Here is an 8,031-nt window from a genome sequence, read left to right as displayed (position 1 = left end):
GTCTCCCTCTCAGGAAAAAAAGAGCCCAGGGCAAATCCAAGTGTTATTCCAAAAAACGACACAAAGTCATTCGGAAAGGATATATTGAAGATAGAGCAAGCATGCTAATCGATGTCGACCACAAGGCTACGTTTTGTTTTGTTTTTTTGCTGTTAATTACTTTCTTTTTCTGTATATGAAAGAATAAAGATCTTATGAAGGACTTAATATCTTTTTAATTATTTTTTTAACTAATGGAGAACCCGCAATAGTCGCGGTGGAATAAAGGGTATTACGAACATGCACTCATCTGTTTTAATTCTTATATATTACTGCATCGTGGAAATTAGCATAGATCGAGACGAATCCTTTTTGAGTTAACGGGTAATAGAATTACCCAAAGTTACATGTGCTCGTATATCAGTCTGTCAAAATATAGTTTGATATTTTTTAGATTTACCGGTAATTCTTCGCCCGATGAAAAAAAAACAACTTTACATTGGCTTTCAGGAACAATCCCCAACCCTATTTGTTTTTTTAAAGAATAGATTATTACTACGAATCCAAGCAACTTGCGTGTGATAGGAGAGAGCTCAAAAAAAAGGTGGGGGGGGGGGGGGGGGGCGAAATTGAAAAGATTGTTCACCTACTTTACTCAAGGTCTTAGGTTTGACAAGAATTGATTGGTCATTGCATGACCTCCAGTTTCTGTTGGGGACATAGATGTTTAGAAGTAGAAGGTCTTTAATATAGGAGGAGTGACTGCCATTGCTCAAGGATTTGTAGACAACAGTACAAATCTTATAGGCAACTCTGGAAGTTGAAGATATTTCTTGTTTTCTGCAATATCAAAATTGTGTCGTCTGCATAATATCTATGTTGTTTATGACTTATCCATTTACGCACAACCTGGATATGTCTTTTATTTTTCTCATTATCTGCTCTGTCTAAATCGAGAAGAGATCCCGTGACAAAACACAGTCTTGTCTGACCCCTCTTTTTATTGGCTGGAATTTGCTAATATCGCTACATATTCTCATTGATGCTGTTTGTTCCTTATTAAGTTTTTGGATTATCCAGAAATCTCTTCCATCGAAGTACAACTCTTCCAGAATATCCATCATCTTTGAGTGCTGTCCTCTGTCAAAAGCTTTTGTGTAATCAATGAAGCATAAGTATAAGTGTTTTGGGTTTGGTTTTTTTCTTGTATAAGTCTTTTTTCACTTCAAGTCTTATTTCATCTTTCTCAAAATAAAAATTGGGTTTTTTGTACCTTCTCGTTCGACAAAACCACAAAGTTGTTCTGCCATTTCTGGTTCTATTTTGTTTCTTGCTCATTTCATAAGTATTCTTAACAAAAATTTTGGTGATGTGACTCATTAAGCTGATGGTGCGATGGAATTCACATTCAATTCTTGCCGGTTTCTTGGGTAGTGCTATGAAAATTGACTTTGATAGGTCCAACGGGACGTAGATATCATACTATATTTCTGTAAAGGTTGACACTCCAATTTCTTCCGGAGGTTCCAGAATCTCAATTTTAATGGAGTCTGGTCCCCCTGCCTTCTCCGACATCATCTTTCTCATTGCAAACCTGACCTCATTTTTCATTATGGGTGCTCCTTCAGCATTCCTACCAACAGTGTTAAGTTCCGCCCGATCATCATCATATCACTCCTTTAAGTTTAAGCATTCCACCCATCTTTCCTAAATCTTCTCTATTTCCAAGATTATCTGTCCATCTTTAGATTTGATGAATCCACTTGATGACATTTTTAAAAACTGATCTCACTAACTCTCTGATACTTATTATTTGAATAAACTACAGTAGAGATTCATTTCTATTTCATCACAAGCCATTCGTTCTTTGTTTCATTGCGTTTTGCTCTGATTTCTTTGTGGAGATCTACACATTATGCTTCCTTGATTGTCATTCTTTTTTTTTCTCCTCACTTCCATCATTTCTAGAATTTATTATAGTCATCCATCTTTGTTTTGGTTTTTGTTGCACTTGTGGCACATTTTCTTTCACCTTGTCCGTGATGGCTTCCTTAAATTATTCCCACTTCTCATGAAATGTCTTGTATTGTTTCCAGAATCTCAAATTTGTTCCTAACCTCCAATAGATATTTTTCTCATATTATATCGTGATTGTATTTCAGTATATATCAAGCTGCAATCTATGTTTCTGTGTGCTTTCTTTTGATTCCTGTAGTTCCCGTTTCAATTAATACATGTCCATTTCTTTCTTGCATGTTGTTCAAACCATGTATTTGTCACCATTATATCATTAGTGCAGATCAGGCCGTCTTTAAGCACGCAGTCATTAAACACGTTTCGGACTGAAGCACGCTAAATGGCTCTTACCGAGTTTTTGCTATATGATAAAATGCACGTCTTTAAGCACGGTTACTTCGGATTAGGCACGCTTCATTACAAAATAGTATCTGATTCCGATTGTTAGTTGATGTATTTACTCCCTTTCATGAACGGGGGAAATAATGGACAGTGAAAATGAAAATATCCAAAATAGACTGGAAAGGAAGCGACCCCGAGTGGAGGTGGAAGGGTAGGTAAATGACCAAGAGGAAGTGGCGGTCAAAATTCCTTCCCATTTATGAAAAAAAAAGATTAAATTAAAGAAAAAAAGAACAAAGCAAAACAACTAAATATTATAAACCCAATCTAACCCAAGTGCGAGCGCGATCATGACTAACAAAGGGAAAAAACTCATGAAATGTAATTCATGAAAATCTTTGGATTATTCGTATACTTCGAACTCAAGCACGCTTCCGCATTAAGCACGCCTAAGCTTCCTCCTGGTGGCCGTGCTTAAATGTGGCATGGACTCTCAGTCAGAAAGAATAAATCCATATCCATTTGACTGTTTCTCTATTTTAAAAAAGTCATGCAGGACCAACATGAGTCTCATTCAAGAACAAGGACACAATGACAATGACATGGAAACGACACACAATATACATAGATGGATAGGAGTAGGAGAGTTAACAAAAATGTTTTTAAAATAATAAAATAAAATAAAATTCCCAAATTTCATCACACAAGGATGCGGGCCGATCTGGAACCCACTGGCACAAGCAATAACGTCGTCCCGCCCCACCCCCTCTGAGAGAGAGGGTTTTTATAAAAAACAGCATATTAATTTATTTAGAGACGAAAAAATCATTGACTCAAGTTCAATTCATAAATATCTTTTTTTTTTTAAACAGAAGAAAAAAACTCAAACGGTTTAGATACAATTAATTTATTTGGAACTAGTATACAGTACAACAGTTTCTTATAGTTATAGATGTAAAATGTAATAATGATGATGACAATTACGATAATGATGATACTTGCTGTTACTCTTTCAGAAACTTTTTACTTTTACTCTAAATATGTGACCAAACTCTCTAAAACGGTTAAGTCGGAGACAGTCAAGTGAATTGGGCATTGCACAACCCCACCCCCATAGAATATTAGTTGATTTTGGACCCTACAAATATTTTTTTTTCCTGGATTAAAAATGAATCTCCGATTGCTCACTTTGCAGCAATTGGAATTGATATATTTTATTCTTTTTTTCATTCATCTGATTAAACTTATTAAAGCAGAAGAATTGCAATTGAAATTAGATAATCTTACAGTTACAGAGGTTGTGGAATGGTATGAAATTAGAGACAAAAAAATCTGAGAAAAGTATAAATTGTCAAAATTCAGTTGATAGAACACTTCGAATTTTAATTTTGAAATATGACTGTGTTAAATTATTTTGACATGTTTTCTTTGCCCAAAACTGTTTTGTTCCTAATTTAATATATATTTTCGTTTTTCTTTTAACTATTGACTATGTACTGCATATCTGCGTTAATTAAAATTAGAAAATTAAACGAGACTTACCTGTAAGTTGAAGTTTGATTGGAATTTTATAGACCCAAGAATATTCTTAGGCCTTGACCGAGAGAAATCGCAATCACTATTTAAAGCTAATAGGCTACAATAGCTGTTACCATCAATTATCTAATTTAAAAGACCTCAAATTGATTTGCAATTTTGCAAAACGATGTCAAAACGATGTATACATTCATGGGGTGGGATAAAATTGGGAAGGGCGGTCAAGGCCTAAGAATATTCTTGGGTCTATAAAATTCCAATCAAACTTCAACTTACAGGTAAGTCTCGTTAAATTTCCTAATTTTATAGACCCAATGAATATTCATATGGCCTTGCCCGAGACTTTAAAGCCGTAACAGCTATTGTAGCGATCCAATATATAAACGGACATACACAATTATAAGCATATTCTTTCATTATGCTATATTAAAACGTTAAAAACCTATGATAAAAGGAACGATGTCCTAAGCCATGAGGTTCCATATCTACTTTCATTCAGTATGTAAAAAGTTTTTCAAAACTATTGCAGCCTGTGTCCTAAGCCAGACACTGCATAGATAGTTATGATATACATTCATAACTCTGTGACTAAATTCAGACACAGGTTAATCATGTTTAATCTATTTGCAGCCTGTGTCCTAAGCCAGACACTGCATAGATTGTCAATGAGGTATTAAATATAACTCAGTCTGTGATTCCGCCAGACACTGAGTAACAAGGTGCCATATTATGATTTCAGTAAAAATTACTGTAATTGGTCATTGGTGTTTTCATTATCAGCCTGTTGTTAAATCCAGACACTGATAATTATGTTCATAATAAGGATAAATTACTCACATCAACGTGCTTTCCGTAACACTGCTTTCCCAAATGCAGTCCCATCATCTTTTACAATTGGTTTATTGTAGAATTTAGCAAACGTCTTCTGACCAGACCATGCTGCTTCCTTAAGTATGACAGACATATCTACATCTTTAGTAATAGCTGACGTGCTCGCAGCCCTGGTGCTGTGTGCTTTGAATATTTTTTGTATTTATTCCCGACTTCATAAGAGTCAATTTAATCCATCGACCGATTGTTTCCTTAGAAGGTTGGTCGAAAATGCAAGATAATGCAGAACGAGCAGTATTAACTGCACTATAACAAAGTCCTTTTTTAGAAAGGTGTAATAAAAACTCTAGACAGTGTGAAACACTATATTCCTCGACATCCCACTGTTTATCAGAACAAAATTCAATCCATTTCTTAAGGTAAACATTGTATTGTTTAACAGTATTTGGTCTCCAGCCTTTCATTAAAGTGACAACTCGTCGGGACAACCCTTGTCTTTTGAAATTGTTCCTGATAAGACACATGCCATCAGTTGGAGTTTTGGGTATAATGGATGTACTGCGGAGTGGTTTGATGGTAAAATTAACACATTTTTGGCTTTCTTCAGAAAAAGAGGAGGAAGGCACATCATTTCCATAAGTTTTGGATACCAAGGGGCTATTGTCCAATGTGGCACGACCATTAATATCTTTGTACTTTGGTCTTCTTGGATTTTCCTGAGAATCCTGGAGATAAGATTAAATGGTGGGAAGATATATCCGTAAGTATCCCATTTATGTTGAAATGAGTTAATGGCGCAGGCTTCAGGATCAGGATAGAAGGACATATATATATAGGTAATTGTCTGTTTGCACGAGAAGCAAACAGATCTATTTCAGGGCATCCAAATTTTTCACATAACCTATCAAAAACTTCTGGGTGTAATTTCCATTCTGTATGAATTCTAACTTTCCTACTGTGTGAATCAGCTATATTTGATTTTCCAGCTATATGACAAGCAGACAACCAGATTCCTCTTTCTTTACACCACAAGATGATTTGTTTAGTATAATAGTTAACAAGTCTAGAGTGTGTACCCCCAAGATTATTAATGTATGAAACGGCAGTCTGATTATCCATTTGGATCTGTATATGACAATTCTTAAAATCACATCGGGACTGAATACCCAACAACCCTGCTTTGATTTCGAGAACATTTATGTGGAGTTTAGACTCCTCTTCTGTCCACATACCGTGTGTATTTCTATCATTGAAAACTGCCCCCCATGCATAACTAGATGCGTCTGTTTGAATAGTGAAATCTGCATTACCATGAGAAATCATTTTCCCACTATAAACTCCCTCTTTAATCCACCATTGTATTTCTTGTACACATTCTTCATTAAGAGTGGTAAAGTTATTAAAATTATAATTTGTCTCTAATGATTTGATTTTCAGCATTTCCAGTTCTCTATAATATAGCGGGCCATATTCAACCGCTGGGAAACTAGCCACAAAGACTCCAATTAATCTTGCTAATTCCCTTACTGTAAGGGAGGTATGACTCATCACATTCTTTGACATCTGGATGATATGATTTCTTTTATCCTCACCTAAACTTATTTTCATCAGTGTCGAATCTAGAATGAAACCTAAATGTAATAGCTTTTGCGTAGGTTCATATATAGATTTATCAGAGAGTTCAAAACCTAACGAAGTCAGAAGTTGCTTCGTAATTATAACGTTTTCCTGACATGCTTTATGATTAGAGCCTTGTAGATAGAAATCATCAATGTACACACTAGACAAAAAACCTCTTTGTCTCAAAAAACCTAACACTGGTTTTAAAATTTTGGTAAACAGTCTTGGGCTATCTCGAAACCCTGAGGCAAAACCATATATTTATAAACTTGACCCTCAAACATAAATTTTAAGTATTTTGTAAAATCGGGGTGCATTGGAATGCTATGAAAAGCATTGGATATATCAATACATGCCATGTAGCAATTTTGTTGCATGAGATTAAGGCACGTAGTTAGTCCCTCCATCTTGAAGTGAGTAAATTTAACAAAATTTTTATTCAAGCATTTGAGATTAAGAATGGGTCTGTATTTGTTGTTATTCGATCTTTTCTCTCTTAAGAAAATATTATTCATGTAATCTCCCTCTTCAACAGTGCTTTCCTCAATTACTTCTTGTTTCAATAATTCTCCAATTATACCCTTAATGCTATGGTTTCCTGTGCATTAAATTTCAATTGATGGGGAATTTTATTTTGAATTGGTGGAGAAATGAATTGGATTTTACAGCCTTTGACACATTGTAAAATTATTTTGTCTTCTGTGATTTTTTCCCAATTATGAATAAAATGCCTTGTTCGACCACCTAAAGCTAAATCGTTTCCTTCACTTACATTTAATATGGTTTGTTGCGACGACCCTGTTGCCGAGTTTTGTTGCTGAAGTTCTGGTATTTGTTGTTGTTATTGTTTTTGTAATGTTTTCCCCTGTTGTTGTACACAGGGTTTTTCCCGTCTAAAAAAGATAACCTTTTCTTTAAAAAGAACGGCTTGTTTTGATGTCTTTGGTATGGTTTGACACGATTGACTCTTTGAGAAACCTTCAGGGTTTCCGAGACATCTTTGACTTTCTCTGTCAATTGTTTTCCAAAAAGAGAGTCCTCGCACGGATACTGCTCAGAACACAATGACGAGAATTCCAATTTTACTTCAGATTTAAAATTCTGTCGTCTATGTAAATCCAGGCTGTGTGACCAGTCTGCTAACAACGCCACGGAATCTGCACAGGAATTAGTGATGGAGTCTATATCCTGTTGACAAACTGAATCTATATTTATTTTGGTCAGTTTTTCGAAACACATCGTCATGGCGCATAAGCTTTTCATGAGTGTTGTTTGTATTTTTTGAATACTCGAGTCAGTTTGTCTAGTTTCTTTTTGGACCATCTTAAAAATTTCTGGATTACAACTAAGAGTCTCCATTCTGCCACAATTTTTAGGTTTTATATATTTTTGAAATAGTTGGTCCCTATCCGATATTTGCATTCCGTTGCACAGGATATTATTAATTCCCTTTGCTAGGTCCTCGTTAATTAGAGGCCCTTCAATTTCCTTTGTACCTGATACGTCTTTAAAATAGGAGATCGATGAAGACGTTTGTGCTTCTGACACTTCGTCTTCTTGTCCATCATTAACATTGTTAATTGTTTCGTAGTCATTCAGCGTGTCACATTCTGTCACCTCCTTATCGTACGCATTTTTTAACTCCGTGACAACCAGAATGATCGCCATGAGTTTATTCAGTTGTTGTTTAATTTCTGAAAGTTCGCC

Source organism: Berghia stephanieae, chromosome 5, assembly GCF_034508935.2.
Source record: "Berghia stephanieae isolate SIO BIC M18660-M18661 chromosome 5, UCSD_Bste_1.3, whole genome shotgun sequence".
Classification (NCBI taxonomy): domain Eukaryota; kingdom Metazoa; phylum Mollusca; class Gastropoda; order Nudibranchia; family Aeolidiidae; genus Berghia; species Berghia stephanieae.
The sequence above is the reverse complement of the archived record's forward strand: the minus strand, read 5'-3'. Positions refer to the sequence as shown.